Source organism: Hordeum vulgare, chromosome 1H (genome assembly GCF_904849725.1).
Source record: "Hordeum vulgare subsp. vulgare chromosome 1H, MorexV3_pseudomolecules_assembly, whole genome shotgun sequence".
NCBI classification, from domain to species: domain Eukaryota; kingdom Viridiplantae; phylum Streptophyta; class Magnoliopsida; order Poales; family Poaceae; genus Hordeum; species Hordeum vulgare.
The window spans coordinates 156,118,614-156,141,958 of record NC_058518.1 but is presented as its reverse complement, the minus strand read 5'-3'; positions in this window follow the sequence as shown (position 1 = coordinate 156,141,958).

Below are 23,345 nucleotides of genomic sequence, written 5' to 3'. Positions count from 1 at the left end.
ACTCGGTCCTTGACGGTTCGTTTCACAAATACATCCACTCGAATCATTGGTCAAAGAAGATAAAATGGATCGAGGCAAACAACGCAAAAGTCGCATCTATACCAGTCGGATCCGTACTCCAAGCATCGCTTCGTCGTTCCAACCTCAATCCATTCGGGGACTAATGATGGGGTTATATACCTAGGGTAGGGTCATAGGCCTGCCCTATAAGTCCTACCCAAGGACTACCCTTCATAAGGGATAAAGCCCTTAGTCAGTTCTGACTGAATTAAGGACTTCCCATCATCCAGCCGGTGACAAATCCTCCATCATCCAGTCGGAGATGAGCATTCGGAGCGTATCAAACTTACCGACTAGATTCCACTCTTTGCATCGTAACCCCCTGGAGGGCAACGGTCATACGTTTCCACGTACCTTTATTAGCATTTAAGACATACGTTACCTGTAACGTAGGCATTTATTCGCCACTACTCCACCCCTGTGTACCGAACCGTTGTGAAGGGCAGCACACTCTATATAAGCCGCCCTTCCCCACTGGTGCAGGGGTTAGCAATTCACTGTAATCCATATTCCACTCGACAACAAGCTCCCAAGAGCACTGAGACGTAGGGCTATTACCTCCACCGTAGAGGGGCATGAACTCATACAACCTCGCCGTAGCTAAGGCTCTGCCCATCCTTTCGTACCCTACACATCTACTGTCAGACTTATACCCACGACAATGACTAAGAGCCACCATGGGAAGTACTACATCGACAACTCTCAGTGGGGGCATGAGGCCAATTCAACCGAATCTGGATACATGGTCCCCTTTGGCAAGATTCACGTCTTCATTGGCAAGTTTGGGGCTCCCGTACCTAAGTAGGACACCTTCACCGACAGCCTCAAGCTGGCCCGGTACGCCCATCCTGCCAAGCATTAGGTCAGGAAACGCCATGATTTCGTTGGTTTTACGCAAGGAACCAACCTACCGGACGAGCCGGTGATCCAGGAGAACACCCCTGTCAACTCGGACGACAAGTCGTCCATGGGCGACACAGATTCAATCTATCCTCTCCACGAAGGACAGCTCGGGGGATTGCCTGAGGCAGCAATTTCCGAGGACGTTCAAGGACCCCATCGCCAGGTTGCCATTTACATGGCGGGAGCAGCGGCCCCTCAGCCAAACACAGCTGGCAGCAACAAAGCCAGCGGATCAGGGAAGACCCCGGCTCAAGCCATGGCGGATTTGGTAGCAGAGGTGGCAGAGAATGAGGAACAAGTCAACGCCGAGTTAGTAAAACTAAGGGAGATGGCCAAAATCCAGCGCGACAGTGAAGATGAAGTTGCCAGGATGGCAACCCAACATGCCCAGATCACCGCGGAGACAGAGTGGCTAAGTGTTGAGGGATGGCAGCTTGAACGACAAGAGCGGGCTTGTGATGCGATTTACTAGAGGAGGCATCGCAATCGTCTGCCAGCCGATCTGAACCCAACTCGACTCTTTGATAGCCCACATACGCCTGGGTTGGAGCCTAACCGGCCATGGCAATTCGCCCAGCACGTTGACCCGGCTCAGCCTCCGCCCAACCCACATGCACCTCAGCCAGCGCCGGTGTAACACCCTGGTTTTCGCTCCCTGATTTTTTTCATTTGCAGGATTTGACCCCGTCTTTTTTCCTCGATGTTATCAGATTTCTTTCACCCTGGGAATGTGAAGATGGTCATCTAGCCTTGCCTTCCCAAAAATTCTCCCCAGTCTAGCCTTTCCACCCAAGATATCTTCTCAGGGTTTTGCAGTCAAAACCCTACCTTCCGAAATGCCGGAAGGGAAACCCTGATCTCTCCTGTTTCAAAGGAACCCCAATTTCTTTTGCCCTGTTGCCTCCCAAACCTTTTCCCAATGATCATCCCCTATCTTTAAACCCTGGATATGCAAAAATATTGCCAAGTCATTTGCAATATTTTTGATTTATAATTAATTCCTTTTTGTGCTAGTTGAAGGAATTAAATCCAGGAAAATAGCTATCCATCTGCATTGCTCATGAAAACATGTGGAGGTATTCTTTGTAATCATATTGAGCTCCCATAAAATATTGGCCAACATAGAATAAAGCAAAATTGCATTTTCCTATTTAATGCCAATATTGCATTTTGGGCACTTTCTAAAGGAACTACTATTTTGGTATCCAAGAAAAATCCCAAATAATTTGTGGACCTTCTCCTATCCATATATTCCCCAATTCCATCAAGAACCCGAGCCCCATAGTTCAAATTTTGAGCACAACATCAAATTGAAAATTCTGTCCAGTTGGGACATTTGCAAAGGAAGTGCTCTATTCCTTGATCTCCTTGAGCTGAAACTTTTCATGGTGCTTTACATTGCTAAATCATTAGTGAATACCAAAAATGAGATCCATCCGTTTCTTCAATGTTGTCCAAGAAATTCTCCTAAATTTCTCCCTATTTGGAAGCTTTGTGAAGGAAGTACCATGTACGCATTCCCAAATGTGCTGAATTTTTTCCAGCATCTCCATATATTCAAATTAACCCCCTCCACAAAATTGGAGCCAAATCCATGTATCCATTTGAGCCCAGCTTCAAATTCTAGTTTCTGGACCAGTTACTGGTTTGTGAAGGAAGTGCTAGCTAGGATGGGTTGTTTATCCTGGAAATTTGCCAAGGCACTAATCTTAGTGAATCATTTCCACACACCAAAAATCAGCATGTTCCATTTAGCCAGTATTCCAGAAAAGATCACAAACAGGTTAATGTCAGATCATGTTTGGGCAAGTCTCTGTTATCCTAGAGCCTCCCAGCTCATTCCAAACCTTGATCTCATCCTTTTGAGCAGTGGGGAAGCTGTTGGACATGATTGGTCACGAAGGAAAGTGACACGGGGGGTGGTGCACGTGGTGACCACCGACATAGCGTGCCAAATGCAAGCTCGGTGCATTTGGGCCCTCGGCCTCGTCCGTTTCCGCCTCCTCTCGCGTCCCATCCATGTCCATTAGCTAGCCCGTGCTCGTGCGGTCTTTTTTCCCCTCTATTCCTCACCATGGACGTGTCTGCCGACCACTGGAGCAAAGACAATCTCCCTAGAGCTTCGGTCGCCGGCGAGAGGTGTCTAGGGCCTTCTCCCGAGCCTTCTTAAGGTGCTTCCCGAGTCCCCCTCCCTCTCCAGTAGCCTCCTCGTCCCCCTTTCCCTCTCCTCAAGCCGGAGCTCTGTGCTCCTTTCCTAGCCGAGGCATCCGCCGTCGTTTCCCCTCAGACGATTCCAGCGTCTGAGCCATTTCCCTCCTCTCCAGCCTCGCCTCTGCCCTCCTCTAGGCGCCTGTGCACCGTCGCCCCCTTCAATTGCGAGCCGGAGTCGCCGTGGCCATCGCTGGCACCGAGCTCCGCCGGAGCTCCCTGTCTCGCCGTCGCGCCGCGTCTCTCGTCCCCCTCGGCGCGCGGGTCGTGCGGGAATGGATGCGGCGCTCTGCCCCGAGCCCGTCGGTGCCTCTCCCTCGACCCAAGGTAGCCAGAGCCGCCTTGGCAGACCTCCGTCGCCGGCGCCTCCTCTCTGTCCTGCGGTGATCTCGAGGCAGAAGAAATCGTAAGGAGAGAAAGGTGAGAGAAGGGACCCGACAGGTGGGCCCCGACCCCACCTGTCGGTGAGAGAGCAACCGCCAGTTGGATTAAGTGGAAACGGCCCGGCGAAGATTACACTTTCTCTTAGGGAAAGCGTATTCTTCCAAAGTGCGCGACTCGCCGAGCTTCCAGGGACCCTTGTGGAAATATTCTTTTTGCAAATAGGTCCCTGACAGAAAAAGGCTTGTATCTTTTTGCTCGGGACCCCGATTGGGGTGATTCCAAAGCCCACGTCTTCGTCTCGTCGATCCCGTCATGTTGGTATCATTTTCGAAAGGTGGTCACACTGTGAAAATGACCCTTTTTCCCTTGTCTCCAATCAGCCCCCTTCGAGAGAGATCCATTCCGGTGATCCTTTCTGCGGACTCTCTGCACCTCTTCCGGAAGTATCTTCGACCCCAGGGAAGCCGACCATCTAATATATGCCCTCAAGCTTTGTTGTGTGATGTTTCTGCATATTTAATTCAATATGCTTATATTCGTGTGTATAGTAATGTGTTGTAGGAGATGCTGACGAACCCTTGCTCGCATTTTCTTTGATGATGGCACCACGCCTGAGACTGAGCTGCTTTCGGCCGTCTGAGGTGGGTGCCAACTTTATATTTCTCTTGTCAACCGCTGACCCATGTTCTGAGCTGCATTTCGACCGTCACGGGCAACTGTTGAATTTCTTTCCGTGGCAGTGACCCTATGCTCTGAGCTGATCTTCGGCTGTCTTAGGGAACTGCTACATTCTTCTTATCAACACTACCTCATGCTCTGAGGTGCTTTCCAGCAGTCTTGAGCCAGGGTTGAGTTATTCCGGTAAGGTCCCGGATCTGTGTTGTCATAAACGTTCTGGTGGCTACCGATTTATTTGCGGGTTTTATGCGAGGGTTCCGAGGGTCTAATTTAGAGTTAGAGCTTGTAAAGTAATAACTTGTCATTTACATATTGTCTTATTAATGACTCATAATATAGAGATAGGTTGAGGTGTTTCTGCCGTTGTTATTTCATGCATAATCATCATCATGTTAAGTCATTGTTGACAACACCCATGCTTGATAAATATGTTGTTTAAACCAAACCTAATGAGTTGATCTCGAGTCACCTGCCTGGGCTTATCCGTGCCACCACATTTGCCGATATGGGACGGCCGTGACTTGAGTTGTTCGCGTGATCGCTCTCACCGGTACCTCCAAAGAGGGAGGGTTATGCACGCGTGCTACCCTGATCAGGTAGGCGGTGATAACCCTGTGAGCCCAGTTAAGTTGAGTTGGGCCCATCCCCGGTTGGGACAGTTTTGTTTGGCCACGACGGTGGCAGGTGTCATGAGGGCACAGGGCAACCCAGGGCAAGACTCCAGAGGAGAGTGGTTGCCGGTGGTACGATGAGAGGGTCACAGTTCAGGCAAGTTTCGTTGGAGTAATACTGGTCCACCCGAATGGGATCTCGAGGTCAGTACTCCAGAGTGTGGGTAAAGTGTGCAACCTCAGCAGAATGTCAAATCTATTCGAATAGCCGAGTCCAGATTATTGGACAGCCCGACCAGACCTCAGTAAGTGATCAACCATAAGAGTGATGATAATGATGGAAGAACTCGTCTGGTGTAGACATCGGAAGATGTCCGGTATATGACATGTTAGCCATGGGATGGCTATGAGATGAGTGGTCGGATGACCACATGAGTTGGATTGGATTTGGATGAGATTCAGTCTGGATCATGAGAATAGTCGGAGTATAATTCATTTACCTAATGTGCTTTACTTTATCGCATTTACTTTAGAAGTTATCTTGCTAGATAACCCTGTTATACCTTGATATTTAACATTGCTAGATAGGTAGGCTATGTCATGATGATATTGTTCTAATAACAAATACATGCTTGAATTCCATGGATTGCTTTGCTTAGTGTATATGTTAGTTTGGTTTGCTTGCGAGTACATTCAAAAGTACTCGGCGGTTTTTGACGTGGCCATGTTCACATAAGGATCCATCGTACGCGAGGAGACAGAGTGTTCGCGGGCTAGGAGCGTAACCGAGTCAGGTCCCTGTGGATTGGAGCTGCATCAAGACCATGCTGCCTTAGATAGAGCTTTTCCGCTGCCATCACCCGTGTAGCTCATCTTGTAAAACTCTTATATTCATTAATAGAAATGCCTATGTTCATGATACCTGTTGTAAACGTGCATGCCAGAGTGATTTCCTGGACTGGTATGTGCGGCGACCGTCAGGCTACAGTGGTAATCAGGCAGAGCGCCACAACCGGCTCAAGCACCGCGATTTCACACGCCGTAGGGTCACTTTCCAAACCCCGTTGACAACATGTCCAGCGCCCGATGACTATCGTCGACTTGCAGCACTATGTCCAGCGCCCGAATGAGTCGGCCCATCACTGGACGCGGCGGGTTGCAGAGGTGATCCACTCATCGGATGGCATTTCGGCAGCTTAGGCCGTGCTGATCTTGGACAAAAACAGTCACTACGAGCCTTTAGTGTTGAAACTTGGGCGACTCAAGCGCAAGGTGCAAGACATGGGGGAATTGATGGACACTCTCACTAGGTATGCCAAGTCAGACGATACCAAAGATACCGGGGAGGATGATGACAAAATCAACACCGTTAGGATGGGCAAGTCGTCCAAAGGCCACCCTCTGTTCCAGGGGCGAGGCAACTACAACCCCACGGGACAAGGGAAGAAAAGGCAGCAGGAAGGCGCCACTGATTTCGTTGCCAATACTAACACTGGGAACGGGAACCAGCGTCAGAAGAAAAGGAGCTTCAGCGGGAAAAAGCCACGCGACTATCATGACATGCTCAAGGGCCAGTGCCCACAACATACCACCGCATAAGGTCCATCCACCCATTCTTGGGAAGACTGTTACGCGATGCAGGAGTTTTGTGCCGAAGCGCTCAAAAACGGGCAAGGAGGCAATCATGGCGGACACCCAGATCAGTTCATTCCGGCCGGCTCACACAAAAACCCGTTTGGTGGCTTTCCTAACCCAGACCCACAGGGCGGGTCGCAGGCTAATGCTGGGCAGTATCAGGTCCAGAACAGTCAACAATATAATGCACAGGGCGTTTTTCAGCAGCAACTTCCACAAGGTGGCTCCCAGCAGCAGAATGATAGCGACGGCTTTCAGAACAATCCTAAGTAGTTGAACGGCAGGCAGTATCACGTGTTCATCACGAGTACTTGAAAAAGGGACCAAAAGGTCAGGCACATAACCTTCAGTGTTATTGAGCCGGCATTCCCCAACTACCTCAACTAGTTTGAGCAGCCCATTGTTTGGAGTAGGGAGGATCACCCGCCACGGGTTGACAACCCTGGCGACTTAGCTTTGGTCGTGGCGCCACAGGTAGGGGCTATACCCTCTCCAAGGTCCTCATGAACGGAGGCTGCAGCATCAACATCTTATACTATGATACTTTTCGACGGATGAATTTCTCGGAAGGCCATTTGATGCCATCCTCCACAGTCTTCCACGGCATTGTCCCGGGTAAGTTGGCATACCCTGTTGGGCGGATTAAGCTTAATGTGACCATTGGCACAAAGTCTAACTACACGAGCGAGTCCCTCATGTTTGAGGTGGTCAAGATCAAGAGTCCCTACCACGCGCTTTTCGGTCGACGGCTTACGCTCGTTTTATGGCCCGCCCATGTTATGTCTACCTCAAGCTCAATATGTCGTGGCCTAAAGGAACTATTAAGATCAGTGGAGACCGGAAGATATCTCAAGAATGCAAAGAGGGAGATGTAGCTTATGCTGAGTCGGCTTGCATAGCTGAGGAACTCAAGTTTCATCAGGCCAATGTTGACCCGGCGGATATGACACCGCTCAAGAAACCCACGATTGATTCAAAGCCGCCCCTCAAGTTCAAGCCGACAGATGACACTAAGTTGGTGGATTTCACGCCCGGCGACTCTTCCAAGCAATTCACCATTCGGACAGGTCTGGATCCCAAATAGGAAAGCGCTCTCATCGAATTCATCCGTGAGAATAGGGACATCTCCGCATGGAAACCTTCTGACATGCCGGGTGTACCAAGAGAATTCACTGAGCACCACCTTAACATTGATCCTAAGATGAAGCCGGTTCGGTAGTATCTCCGCCAGTTTAACGAAGAAAGGCGTAAAGCGATTGGGGAGGAAGTCGCCTAGCTTTTGGCCGCCAGATTCATTATCGAGGTTTTTCATCCTGAGTGGTTGGCCAATCCAGTTCTGGTACTAAAGAAGAATGGTACCTTCCGCATGTGCATTGACTACACCAACCTCAATTGGTCTTGCCCGAAAGATCCTTTCGCCCTCCCTCGTATTGATCAAATCATTGACTCTACGACGGGTTGCGAGCGGCTGTGTTTCTTGGATGCTTAGTCAGGATACCACGAGATCAAAATGGCTTTGGAGGATCAGGAGAAGACGTTGTTCATAACTCCCTTTGGAGCCTTTTGCTATGTGTCTATGCTGTTCAGGCTCAAGAGCGCGAGGGCGACTTATCAACACTGCATCCAGAATTGCATGCACAGTCAAATTGTACGCAACGTTCATGCCTATGTTGATGACATAGTCGTGAAATCCCAGAAGAAAGAGACACTCTTGGAGGACCTTAAGGAAACTTTTGACAACTTGCGCTTATATCAGATGAGGCTTAACCCGACCAAATGTGTTTTCGGTGTTCCTGCAGGGAAGTTATTGGGCTTCTTGGTGTCCGAACGAGGCATTGAGGCTAACCCAGACAAAATCAAAGCGATTACTTCACTTGGAAAGCCGGCCAATATCAACCAAGTTCAGCGCATGGTGGGTCGTATTGCGGCTCTAAGCCGTTTCATAAGTCGCCTTGGGGAGAATGCCATTCCTCTTTATCAACTTCTCAAGAAAACAGATCGTTTTGTCCCGACGGATGAGGCCAATGAAGCTTTCGAGGCCTTGAAGAAACAACTGGCTGAGCTGCCTATTTTAGCTGCTCATGTTGACAAAGAGCCTATGCTCCTGTACATTGCTGCCAACTCTAAGGCAGTAAGCGTAGCAGTGGTCGTCGAACGCAGGGAAGAAGGAAAGGAATATCCGGTCCAAAGGCCGGTATACTTTGTGAGCGAAGTCTTGACACTCTCCAAACAGCGTTATCCACACTGGCAGAAGTTGGTTTTCGGGATCTTCATGGCGAGTCGGAAACTAAAGCACTATTTTCAAGAGCATCCGATCACGGTAGTCATCTCTACGCCACTCATCGACATTGTACAAAACCGTGAAGCAACTGGGCGAATTGCTAAGTGGGCCATTGAGCTTGGTCCCCATCATGTGAAATATACGCCCCGCACGGCCATCAAGTCTCAGGCCTTAGTGGATTTCATCAATGATTGGACCGAGCTGCAAATTCCAGAAGACAGACCTGACCACACGTATTGGACTATCCATTTTGATGGGTCTAGGCAGCAGGAAGGCTCGGGGGCTCGCATGGTATTAACGTCACCTCAGCGTGACAAGTTTTGCTATGTCCTCTCACTCATGTTCCCGTGTACAAACAATGTGGCGGAATACGAAGCTTTGCTCCATGGGCTTAGAATCGCCTAAGAGATGAATCTTAGTCGAGTCAGATGCTTGGGCGACTCAGATCTGGTTGCACAACAAGTCTCTGGCACGTGGGATTCTAGAGATCCTTTGATGGCGGCTTACAGGCGTGCCATGTCAGACGTGGCGGGTCACTTTCATGGTTATCAGGTTGCTCATATTGATTGTCGACTCAATGAGGCAGCTGATGCTCTTTCACGACTCGGTTCCCAGTGTAAGCCGGTTCCCCCTAACGTCTTTTTGGATATTTTGCATAACCCATCGGTGAAATTGCATTCGGAGGAGGATATAGCGGTTCCTGACCCCGAGTCTCAACTTGTAGCGGCTCTCCGTGCCACTCCGGATTTGGCGGTCCCTTGCATGGCATATCTCGCGCGAGGCGAGTTGCCTGCTGATGAGTTACTGGCCCGCCAAATTATCCAGCGATGTAAATCCATGGTTATACATAAAGGCGAGTTGCACAAGCGAAGCAGTTGTGGAATCTTTCAAAGGTGTGTCTCGTCTGAAGAAGGGTGTGCGATTCTTAACGAGATTCACGTAGGTGATTGTGGACATCACACCGGGTCACGCTCTTTGGTATCCAAAGCCTTTAGGCATGGATTTAACTGGTTGACAGCTCATGCAGATGCTGAGGACATAGTGTGCAGATGTGACAGATGCCAAAAATTTGGGCGTCAGATGCATGTGCCGGCTCAAGAACTGCGAATGATCCCAATTACATGGCCTTTTGGGGTCTCGGGACTGTACATGTTTGGCCCCTTCAAGATGTCATCTAACAAAAAGACTCGCATATTGATGGCGTTTGACAAGTTTACCAAGTGGGTTGAAGCAGAGCTCGTCAGTAGTTGCGATGCAGACACGGCCGTCAAGTTCCTCAAGAAGTTGATTTTTTGCTTCGAGTATCCTCATAGTATTATTACTGATAATGGTATTAATCTATCCAAAGGCGCCATGCAAGAATTTTGTGAGAAAGAGCACATCCGGCTTGATATCTCTGAAGTTGCACACCCCCAATCTAACGAACAGGCGGAGAGGGCGAATCAAGAAATCTTGCGGGGGATCAAGCCCCGACTTATGGTGCCTCTGGAATGTACTCCTGGATGTAGGGTTGAAGAGCTACCTTCCGTTTTATGGAGCATGAGGACCACCCTAATCGATCTACTGGTTACACGCCCTTTTTTCTTGGTTTATTGAGCTGAGGCGGTGTTACCAAGTGACATCAGGCACGACTCGCCACGAGTCGCCGCTTATATAGGGAAAGACAATGAGCTGGCGTGTCAAGATTCGTTGGATGCCTTGGAGGAGGAACGCGACTTGGCAGCATCACGATCGGTGATTTACTAGCAAAATTTGCGACACTATCATAGCCGCCGAGTCAAAAGCCGAGTCTTTTATGAGGGCAACTTAGTGCTCCGGTTGATTCAGGATCATACTGGTATGCATAAGTTATCCCCTCCGTGGGAAGGACCTTTCTTCGTCAGCAAGAGTCTTCACAATGGTTCCTACTACTTGGTGGATCTTCGCCCAGATAGGCCAACAACATAGGTTGAAACAACCCAGCCTTGGAACATTGCCCACTTAGGGCCTTACTATACTTAGAGCCACTGGCTCCTTATCTGTGTATAGAATTTAGTCATTTTAATATCTTTCTATATATATAAAGCAATAAAGCTGGCGCCCACGAACTTCGGGGTTTCTGCTATTTTAGCTTCTTGAGAGCATGAGTCTTTATTGTTTCATAAGTCGTCCAAGCATGGACGCTATCAGTATCAAAGTGCATAAGTCGCCATGTTGCGCTTATTTCAAAACTGGATGCTGGTACGCCAAAGAGGACCAAAGTTGCCACGTTACACGGTTCAAACATGGGCATCCTATATGGTTTTGAGAATTAACCCAACTTACTTGGGGGCTACTAGCTCCCAAGTCATTTTGCAGTAAGAGTGTAAACGCTTATGTAATCCTATGTCTGGCTTTTACCTAATCATAGGTCACTTGGGGGCTTCTACTCATTGAGTTCAGCCTCAATACCCTCTTGGCTAGCAAAAAATTAACGCATTATAATGGTTATACTAGACTGTGTGTTTGGTGACTCGCCCTATGGTCCCATGTACTCTTGGCGAGTCAATCCACTTTTGGACCCTGAACCTGCCTAGGTTAAAATATGAAGAGTGCTAGCGGGAGCCGGCATATGGAAAATAGACAAACCATGGGTTCACTGAACCTGCTTCACTGAAGCTTGACTCGCGCCTGATAAGCCAGTCTAAACAACTCAGGCTGTTGCAAAAGCCTTCCTAGGGTAGCACTAGAGTCTTGCAAACTCATCCTACCCTGTCGTGACTCATTGAGCCGACAACCTTTATGACTACAAAGTATCTTTGTAGCATATCCAAGAGTTTTATAAAAAACTCCATTCTAAACCACCGCGACTCATTGAGTCGGCTCATCTTTTCTTCTTTGACAAACAGTGGAAGTGATTATCTATCAGACATGGCAAAAGCACCTGGTAAGGTGATTCATGCTAATAAAACAGTGAGACTTAAAATTCAACAAAAGGTACAGTTGTATCATAATATTGTTTCAATATCTAGCCTATTACATGGCTCGGAAGGCCATATCAGCTGATATAACCCGGCATTGGATGCTTAAACCAAATTCCACGGGTGATCTTCAAGTAACTCCTGACTCAAGCCGCCTCCGGATTATCCTGCCTAGAGCTTTTTCCATCTTGGATCTTTAAGTCGCCCAATTTCCAATTGCAACTGGTCAAGGCATGGAACTCATCCTCGTCAGTCTAGATGGTGGATAGATCGGCATCGGAATCAAAAGGATGCTTACGGTGCTGCGGAGTCAGAACGGTGATTTCATTTGAAGGAGGAGTAACCCGTTTGCTGTGCTCATTATAAGCCGCCTGATATTTGGCTAAGTCCAAGTCGGTCGCTAGTTGAGTCGCCGTGAAGCAAGATTCTTTCACGCAGCAATGTTAATCCTCTTTGGTAAACTCTGACCCATCGTCTTTAAGCTCTGGAAATCCCCGAGTTATTTTCTCCAACTTAAGCTTTGGAGCATAGGAAAAACACCGGCTCAAGGCGGTCAGTGCTCCTTTACTGTCGGCTGACCTCTTCAGCTCCTCTATCTGGGGTGGAAGCATGGACAAGCATCCCAGCATATACTTGATTGATTTTATGGGCTCTTTGTCGCCCATGACGGCCTTCATAGTCATCACGCCACCAGTGTACAGCTGCTTTGTCAAAGTATAGATTGCCTTCAACTTCAAAATACAATCATCCTAAAGAGTGGGAGCTCGAGGACCTGCAGTGAAGAGGCACGATCATAAGTCGCCGGAAGATCTTACAACATGACTTTAGAAGGAAATAGCAGATACTTACCGAACACAACAGGGGCCATCTTTGAGAAATGATGTTTTAATCCGGACAGCTCTTGCACGGCGGCTTTCAACTTCTCTTCGGCCTGTTCCGCCCTTATTAGCAAGGCGGCTTGCTCAGTGTTGGCCTTGTTCTAAAGCTCTTTGTGCTCTGCCTTCATTTTTTCCATATCAGTTAATGCAAGGCGAAGCCTCTCTTCAGATGTAGCTCGAGTGTCCTGCTGCTCAGCCAGACTTTGTTTCAAGCCGGCCACACTTGAGTCGGCCCGAGTCAATGATTCCTAAAAAACATCAAGGAAAGCAAGTTTCATGCACATTGCAAGCAACATCCCTGACACTTGGGGGCTAATGTACGATTCATTTTTGTCACACCCTGTTTTTGCTATCACCTGGTAGTGTTGTAAAATTCTGAGCTTGTTAAAACTTTTCAAAACTAATGTTGTGAGTGCCATGATTAAGATTGTATGCTTGTATGCTTGATCATGTGAGGTTTTAAAACCCTAAATTCCTTTGGTATTTTACTGATTTCCAAAAGAACTTTGATAACCAAAGTAAAACCACCTTTAATTGTACTGCATGTCCTTGATAGCAAGCAGTGCTACTACTCATATTTGGTAATCTGATTTTTACCTATCTTTATATTTCAAAACCACAAAAATAATTGTTTTTGTGAGTATTTTCCTAATTAAATGACCTGTCCATTTTTAAGGTCAGAATTGGTATTACAACATGGAAAAATACTTTTCTGCTTTGGAAAAATCTGATTAAATTTAGAGATGATCAAAAGGACATATATTTTCCATACATAAGATTTTAAACCCCATTTTATATTATATTTATTGATTAAAACTATAAAAGCTATTTCTGTGTGTTTTGGCATTTTGAAATATTTCCTAAGGAAATATTCTCAATAAATTCCTAGAAAATTCCAGTGATGTCCCTAAGCCTTGTTTGGCGTCCATATAAAGTTTCACCTTGATCAAAGGTGGATAAGGAACCCAAATAACCCAAAACCCTGTCTGTCCAGAATCAAGTTAGAGCAACTCTACATAGCAAAGTTTGTCCAATGAGGCTAAAACTTTGCAGGATTGTCTAATACCTCAAATGAGGGTTCTACACCAAAAATGGGATTTGTGGGACTTAGTTGTCCCACACTCCCTTTGGAAGGAACAGATCTGGTCATATTGGAGTGATTTAAAGTTTACAAAGCTAAACTTGTCCTTTGGAGCTCAAATTTAGTGGAACTCCATGGTTTACCACCAAAACCAAACCTGTTAAGTCTTAGCACCAGTAGTGGGGTGCAACCCCGTGTGCCCACTGTCGAACACCTTATGACAGATAGGAAAAAGCCACCTTAGCCACGGCTAAACCAAACTCCTTTGCTTCAAACTCTTAGATTAAGTATCCAGCACATGTATCTAACCCCAGTCAACTGGCCCTTCACTCGTTCAAAGTGGAAAGGCCAAAAACCCCAATTTAGACCTCAGTTCATGACTGACAGCACCAGTATTTCTTGCCTCCTTTGACCAGCCGAAGCTCCCACTAAAACCAAACGGCTAGCCACACCCCTAGCAAGTACCAGAACATGCTAGACACGTCCAAAGTGCCCCAGAGCGCACCAGCATGCCGTGGCATGCCAAAACTGTGCTCTGGGTGCGCTACAGGGAGTCAGCAAGGTGGGGGCGACGCCCTCAGCCAGTTCCAGCCTCCCCCGAGATGTCCAACCTCCGCCCCGACAGCCCCTCTGCGTCGGGCAAGCCTCAGGGCCCCTCCTCTCTCGCGCTAGAGCTCGCGCGACGCGTGCCCGCGCGCTCCAGAATCGGCCAAGCTTGCGCAACCACAAATGCTCGCCTTCTCTCTCCCTCTCTCTGCTGCAGATGGTTCGGGCAGTCCAATACCACGTCCTGAGACCATGGTTTCAACCCCGACCTCTCTCTGCACCCCCATGCACGCCACGGTGAGTCACCGACGCTCCCGAATCTTCTCACCGTCGCGGGCCTATAAATAGCCCTCCCCCTCGCTCCAGCACCCCTCAGATAGCTTCGCCGCGTCCACTAGCACCTCCCTAGCCACCCCAGCAAACCAGCAGAGCCCCAGTGCTCGAGATCGACCGAGGCCCCTCCGCCTCGGAGCTCCGGTCGATTTACGGATACACGACGGCTCTTGCGCCCCTCGACCCCCCAAACTGACCCCCTTGACCCGAGGAAGCTTTCCCCCAACTCGCCCGAGCTTTTCCGTTTCTCTAGCCACCCCCTCGACCACTTCCCGAAACCCCTCCGCCACGGCCTCCTCGTCGCCGACGAACCCGTGTCTCCCCGTCATTGTTTCGACCACCAGCAGGTAGGCGACGGCCAGGCGGACCCATTCCCGTGTTCATTAGGGCTTGAGCATGTCGGCAACCTCGTCAGCGTCCTCCTCCTCCTCTCTGGCTGGAGGTAGGAGACGACCTCGACAGGTGTGCCCCACCTGTCGGTGGCCCAGCCTCCTCCCCCGCGCTGGCCTTGGCCACTGTCCGCAGGGCCCCGCGCGTCAGGTTCAAACCTGACGGCGCGCGCGCCTGGGTAGGCCGTCGACTGGCCATGGGCCAGCCAAGCTCTGGGCCGAGCCAGGCCAGGAGCTGGCATGTTTTTCTTTTTATTTTAAAACCTGGATTTCTAAGATTTTTATAAAAACATTTAACCAGTGTAAAAATATAATTCTTCCACTTTTATTTTTCTCAAAATATGTAGTATTTAATGATATGCTTAGATGAATTTTCCCAGCAACTATTCTATTTTACAATATTAAAAAGGGCTAAAATGGAATAGTTTTGCTTCTGCTTGGTTGTTTTCAAAAATATTCCTTCAAGGAAAATTAAGGCAAGTATTTTGAAAATGATATCTTAGATTTATCAGTAATAGGGAACATTTTTGAAATGACTTTGTGGACTGTTTCTGTGTGAGCTATTCCTTATTTATTGTTTTATCGATGATAGAAAATTCGTGTGTGACGAGGGAATCAGAGCGGAAGACCTCGAAGACCCCGGATACTTAGCTCACCAAGGCAAGCAGCCCTTTGACCATGACTGAGCATATGTTACTTTGCAAGTTATAATAGCTAGTATTCCCGTTGCATATGATCATAAGTGCCGGTACTCATTGATATGATGTTACCGAAGGCTCCTTCGGAGCACATGCATTGAGCTTGACTCTACCCTTAGGGTCATGCTAACACCATGTTGACAAGTAAAGATAGAAGTAGTATTATTCATGAGCATGATGTTGTCCTAAAGCAAGAGTTTATGAAAACCCCGTCGGATGCCACTAATACCCGAGGGTGATGATGTGTTAGGTGGTCACTTTTGGTGAAGTCATGCACCCGGTTTTTGTGTGAGTAGTTTTTCGGAAATGGGATTAGATTTATGATGTGTCGACCGTCCCAACCTTACCAGTATGACCACGTTACCCCTTATGGGATGGGGCTATGTTAATTACTCTGGTCGGTGCTAGCAAAGAGACACATTACTAGTGGCGGGAGTGATGTGTTGTCACTCTCGTGATGGGGTCGTGCCGGGTAGGACGAATATGGCATTTTTATGAGTTCTAGTCACACCGTTTGTCCCCGCATGGTTGGTACTGTCCAAAGTTGGAGCCCGTAAGACGTACAACATGTGGGCTGGGTACCAATCGAGTGGACCTCTTTGTCTAGTATCGTCAAGGGAAAGGCATTGATCGGGTACTTACCTCGGGTATGTGATATACCGCGAGTCGTGGATGACATGGAAGTTTCCCGGATCTCATGGGTCCAGTGTACTACCTCTCCAGAGTGTAAACTATTCGAATAGCCGTGTCCATGGTCAAGGATAGTTGGGTAATCCTGCTTAAACTACGTCCTGATATTTCCGCATAAACCAAGTGTGCGTGAGTTGTGTGTGGTGATAAGATAAGTGCTTCTATGATAGCAATGCTATGACCAAGTTTGGTGACTTGGCATATAGGGTGAACACGGATGGTTCAACCCTCAACAGATATATTGATATTTGTAACCTGTTCTTCAAGAGTAATTCTTTAACTTGATGCATATTCATGATCATTCCACCCCGATGAGTTATACTAGAAATGCATGATATTGTTATCCTTCACTTTCATTGTTCATATCATGGGATGTTTGCGAGTACATTCAAAGTACTCATTGGCTTGCCACTGGTTATGTTATTGACCAGACATGGAAGGACCGCAGTTTGGAGATGAGTATGTCTTCGGCGACACCCCTGCGAACTAGGACGCTTCCGAGTTAGAATGCATGCCGGTGTAGGCTTGATGGCATGGGCACCCGCTTAGCCCCTTTGTTTTCCGCTATTGGTGTACTCGTGTGATTTGGCCTTAGGCCCTGTCTTGTGAACTTGACCCTTCGGTCACGTGTTGTAATAATAATCGGTACTCGGATGTAAGACAGTTTATTCAGTATATGTGTTCGGTGAGCATTGATCTCTGGGATCACTGAGCACGGCGATTCTCGACTAGTAAGTCGGGGTCCCCACAATTTTTATAAGGTAATACCTTCAACCAACACCCGACTCATCTTTAAAAAAAGAGGACCCGACCCTTGGGGGCTACAAGTTGAAGCTTTTCTCCAAATACATGCTAATGACCCGGCTCATCTTTAAAAAGATGACCCGGCCCATGGAGGCTACGGGTTGAAGCTTTTTGCCAAGTATAAACTAAAGACCCGACTCATCTTTAAAAACATGACCCGGCCCTGGGGGCTCCGGGTTGAAGCTTTTCTTCAAGTATGAAGTAAAGACCCGAATCATCTTTAAAACGATGACCCGACCCTTGGGGGCTACAGGTTGAAGCTTTTCTTCAAGTACAAACTAAAGACCCGGTTCATCTTTAAAAACATGACCCGACCCTTGGGGGCTACACGTTGAAAGATTACACAAAGCACGATTCGTCATGGATGACTCGCCCTTTGGAGGGCTAATGGGAGGACATGTCAAGAAGGTTAACAGGTATCATACCTCATGTTTTCTTCGCATCATGTTAACCAAGCTTTTTTCAATTTCATGGCTCGTCTCTAGGCGGCTCACAAAACCAGAGTACAGTTCATCAAACTCCAATTTCTCATAATTGGGAAGCTTCAGTTTGGTGATGTCTTTTTTTGCAAAGACTGGGGCGTCTTTGGGTGCATGCTTGGTTAAAACCGCTGTTGCAGGCTTAGAATAACTGGTACCAGTGAAGACGACTAGATCCGGGTGAGGTATCATGTCTTCAGCCACCTTATGAGAACTGGGCGGGTTGAGGTCTTTAGTTAACTCCTTTTGAGGAGTTGGAAGCTCGTCCCGGATGTTAGGGAAATCATCAAAGGCATCGACATGAGTCTCAGCTGGCTCGTCTTGAGCTTCTGGGATCGAGGTACTCATTCCAAATATTTTAGCCGCCTTGCGAGTAGAAGATGACTCGCCGGTTTTCCTCTTTTTTGCTTGATCCCTACGAAACGATGGTACAAATGTTAAAATAGAAACATTGACACCCGAAGGAACATGTTAATAAAGGAACTTACCCCTGAAGACAGATCAATGTGGGAAGAGCTGAGGCAGCTAAGTCGCCAGATGAAGGAGGTGAAACCTACTGGATGTAGGATTGGAAGATTGGGTAAATCGCGAGAATGGTATGCATAGGAAGAAAGGATGTTTTATAAAAATGTACCTCGTTCTCTCGTTTACAACCAGTTGTTTTCTCGGGCAAGCCAGACAAAACGTCCTGATACGTCTCCAACGTATCTATAATTTTTTATTGTTCCATGCTACTATATTATCAACTTGGGATGTCTTATATGCATTTATATGCCATTTTATATCATTTTTGGGACTAACCTATTAACTCAGTGCCTAGTGCCAGTTTCTGTTTTTCCGTGTTTTTGACCTTTTTTAGAAAAGAATATCAAACGGATTCCAAATGGAATAGAACTTTCACGATGATTTTTTTGGACCAAAAGAGACCCCCGAAGCTTTGGAAGAAGGCCAGAACAGCCACGAGGGAGTCACGAGCCCGGTAGGCGTGCCCTACCCACCCCTTGCCCCAGAGGGCCTAGCAGGCTCGTGACCTCCTCATGGGCCCAACTGAAGTAATTCCACCGCCATAAATTCCTATGAATACAGAAACCCCCAAAAAGAAACCTAGATTGGGAGAGCCACGAAAATACTTTTCCGCCGCCGCAAGCTTTCGTCTCCGTGAGATCCCATCTGGGGACCATTCTGGTGCCCTGTCGGAGGGGGATTCGGACACGGAGGGCTCCTTCATCAACACCATTGCCTCTCCGATGATGCGTGAGTAGTTCACCACAGACCTTCGGGTCCATAGCTAGTAGCTAGATGGCTTCTTCTCTCTCTTGGATCTTCAATACAAGTTCTTCATGATCTTCATGGAGATCTATCCGATGTAACTTTATTTTCCAATGTGTTTGTCGAGATCAGATAAATTGTGGATTTATGATCAGATTATCTATGAATATTATTTGAGTCTCCTCTGATTTCTTATATGCATGATTTCGTATCCTTGTAATTCTCTTCGAGTTATGGGTTTCGTTTGGCCAACTTGATCTATAATTCTTGCAATGGGAGAAGTGCTTGGTTTTGGGTTCATACCGTGCGGTGTCCTCACCTAGTGACAGAAGGGGTAGCGAGGCACACATCATGTTGTTGCCATCAAGGGTAAAAAGATGGGGTTTATATCATATTGCATGAATTTATCCCTCTACATCATGTCATCTTGCTTAAGGCGTTACTCGGTTTGTTATGAACTTCATACACTAGATGCATGCTGGATAGCGGTCGATGTGTGGAGTAATAGTAGTAGATCCAGACACTATCGGTCTACTTGTCTCGGACGTGATGCCTATATGTATGATCATTGCCTTAGATATCGTCATGACTTTGCGCGATTCTACCAATTGCTCGACAGTAATTCGTTCACCCACCGTAATACTTGCTATCATGAGAGAAGCCTCTAGTGAACACTATGGCTCCCGGGTCTATTTTACACATTATATATTCAGATATACATACAAAAATACCAAAAATACCTTGCTGCACTTTTATCTATTTACCTTTCATCACTATCAGATCTCACCTTGCAAGTAATCGTGAGGGATTGACAACCCCTTTATCGCGTTGGGTGCATTTTTTTTTGTTTTTGCGCAGGTTCATTGGTGCCTAATCTTGATACTCCTACTGGATTGATACCTTGGTTCTCAAACTGAGGGAAATATTTATCTCTACTTTCCTGCATCACCCTTTCCTCTTCAATGGAAAAACCAACGCCAACTCAAGAAGTAGCAAGAAGAATTTCTGGCGCCGTTGCGGGGGAGTATTCAAGTGAAGCATATCTACCAAGTACCTATCGCAAACTCATCTCTTGCATTTACATTATTTTCCTTTTCCTCTCCTTTTCCTCTCCCCCACTTCTAAAACAAAATTAACAAAAACATTTGCCTTTTTCGTTTGCCTTTATGTCTTACTTAGTTTGCTTGCTCGTTTTCTTTGCATGATGGTGTTGGCACTCAAATAACAGAAAGAACAAACTTATGGATCCTCACCCACTTGCTAATCTCTTTAAGAGATCCAATTATGTTGAACCAATTGCTAGTGAGTTTTGTGCACTGGATTATCTTTATGAAGTTTTGCTTGAGATGCGTGAATCTGAAAATTGTGATGAAGAAATTTATGAAGTGATTCACGAGGCTCCTTGAATGAAAAGCATGATTGCAATGGTTTCACTATAAATTCTATTAATGTCAATCATGCTAAAAATATGCAAAATTCTAAGCTTGGCGATGCTAGTGTTGCTATGTCCACTACTTGTTGCAATGATCATGATTGGGGTGATGATTTTTCTTATGATCTTAAAAATTTGTTTAAGCCTCATGATGAATATTATATTGATAATAATGCTTGCAATAATATTGAAAGTGGGTTTGGAGAAGTCATGACTTTAGTTGATGATAATCCCACTATTTTTGAAGAGTATCAACTTTGCATGCATGTGAATCATGAAAAGAATATCCTATGTGATAGTTATATTGTTGAATTTGAATATGATCCCACATGTAATTATTATGAGAGAGGAAAATATGGTTGTAGAAATTTTCATATCACTAAATCACCTCTTGTTGGGAGGCAACCCAATGAATAAATTTATTTATTTTGCTTTTCACTTTCTATTTGGTTGAGTCCACACCATCATGATTCTGTAATGATTGTGTTTTTCTGTTTTAATTAGTGTTTGTGCCAAGTAGAACCTCTATGATTAGTTTCGGTGATAATTGTTTAATCATGATGAAAAAAGACAGAAACTTTGTGCTCACGAAATTATTTTTAATTCCTATCCTAAAAGAGCTTTTGAGTTGATTCTTTTTGCTTCTGATTGATATGAAAATTTCCCTAATTTTCATAATTGTTCATAATTTTTGAGATAGGAGAGGTACACGAAATATACAGATTGCTACACACTGGTCTGTTTTTGACAGATTATGTTTTTTTGTTGTGTTGATTACTTATTTTGATGAAACTATGGTTAGTATCGGGGGGTACGAGCCATGGAGAAGTGAGAATACAGTAATATAACATCAATCTAAATGGAAATTAAGTTTAATACAGTACCTAAAAAGTTGGTGGTTTATTTTCCTATGCTAATGATATCACGAGTTTCTCTTTAAGTTTTGTGTTGTGAAGTTTTCAAGTTTTGGGTGATGTTCTTATGGACAATGGAATACAGAGTGGAAAGAGCCTAAGCTTGGGGATGCCCAAGTCATCCCAAGCCAAATTCAAGGAAACCAAAAATCCTAAGCTTGGGGATGCCCCGGGAAGGCATCCCCTCTTTCGTCTTCAATCCATCGGTAACATTACTTGGAGCTATATTTTTATTTACCACATGATATGTGTTTTGCTTGGAGCGTCGTGTATTATATGAGTCTTTTCTTTCTGTTTTTATCACAATCATCCTTGTTGCACACCTTTTTTAGAGGGACATGCACTCATCGTGAATTTGTTAGAATACTCAATGAGCTTCACTTATATCGTTTGAGCTAGGCAATTTAGCTCCCATGAGCTTCACTTATATCTTTTGAGCTAGATAATTTTGCTCCCATGAGCTTCACTTATATCTTTTGAGCTAGATAATTTTGCTCTAGTGCTTCACTAAAATCTTTTTAGAGCACGGCCGTGTCATATTTTGTAGAAATAAAATCTCTCGATCTTCACTTATATCATTTTGAGAGTGCTCACTCTAAGTACCTTGGTAATTGGCGTGTGTTATGAAATTAGTCCTAAATATGATAGGCATCCAAAGAGGATATAATAAAAACTTTCATATGCAAGTTCATTGATTAGTCAGAGAAGTTTGATTCCTCACAATTAGTTTTGAGATATGGATATGGTAATATTAGAGTCATGTTAGTAGGGTGTTGTGAATCTAGAAATACGTGTGTTGAGGTTAGTGGCTCCCGTAGCATGAACGTATGGTGAACCGCTATGTTAGGAAGTCGGAGCATAATTGATTTATTGATTGTCATCCTTTGTGTGGCGGTCGGGATCGCGCGATGGTTAACACCTACCAACCCTTCCCCTAGGAGTATGCGTTTAGCACTTTGTTTCGATTACTAATAGAAATTCGCAATAAGTATATGAGTTATTCATGACTAATGTGAGTCCATGGTATAGATGCACTCTCACCTTCCACCATTGCTAGCCTCTCTAGTGACGCGCAACTTTCGCCGGTGCACAAACCCACCATATACCTTCCTCAAAACAGCCACCATACCTACCTATTATGGCATTTCATAGCCATTCCGAGATATATTGCCATGCAACTTCCACCGTTCCGTCCCATGACATGTGCCATCATTTTCATTTTTCCTTTGCATGATCGTAAGATAGCTAGCGAGATGTTTAAACGTCATACGCTAAGCTAGATCGTTGCACATCCCGGTACACTTTCGGAGGCATTTCATATAGAGTCATTATTGTTCTAAGTATTGAGTTGTAAGTAAGTAAAAGTGTGATGATCATCATTATTAGAGCATTCTCCCATGTGAGGAAATAAAAAAAGGTCAAAGATGACCACCAAAAAAAAGAAATAAAAGAAATAAAAAAAGAGTGGCCAAAGAGCCCAAACAAAAAAAATGATGAGAGAAAAAGAGAGAAGGGACAATGCTACTATCTTTTTCCACACTTGTGCTTCAAGATAGCACCATGTTCTTCATGATGGAGAGTCTCTTGTTTTGTCACTTTCATATATTAGTGGTAATTTTCATTATATAATTGGCTTGTATATTCCAATGATGGGCTTCCTCAAAATTGCCCTAGGTCTTCGTCAGCAAGCAAGTTGGGTGCACACCCACTAGTTTTCTTTTTGAGCTTTCATACACTTATAGCTCTAGTGCATCCGTTGCATGGCAATCCCTACTCATTCACATTGATATCTATTGATGGGCATCTCCATAATCCATTGATACGCCGAGTCGATGTGACCAACTCCTCCTTTTTGCCTCACAACCTCCACCACACTCTATTGCACCTATAGTGCTATATCCATGGCTCACGCTCATGTATTGCGTGAGAGTTGAAAATGTTGAGAAAGTAAGAGTGCGAAAACAATTACTTGGCCAATACCGGGGTTGTGCATGATTTAAATTTGTTGTGTGGGGATGATGGAGCATAGCCAGACTCTATGATTTTGTAGGGATAACTTTCTTTGGCCTTGCTATTTCAAAAGTTCATGTTTACGTTGCTAGTATGCTTGAAGTATTATTGTTTTCATGTCAA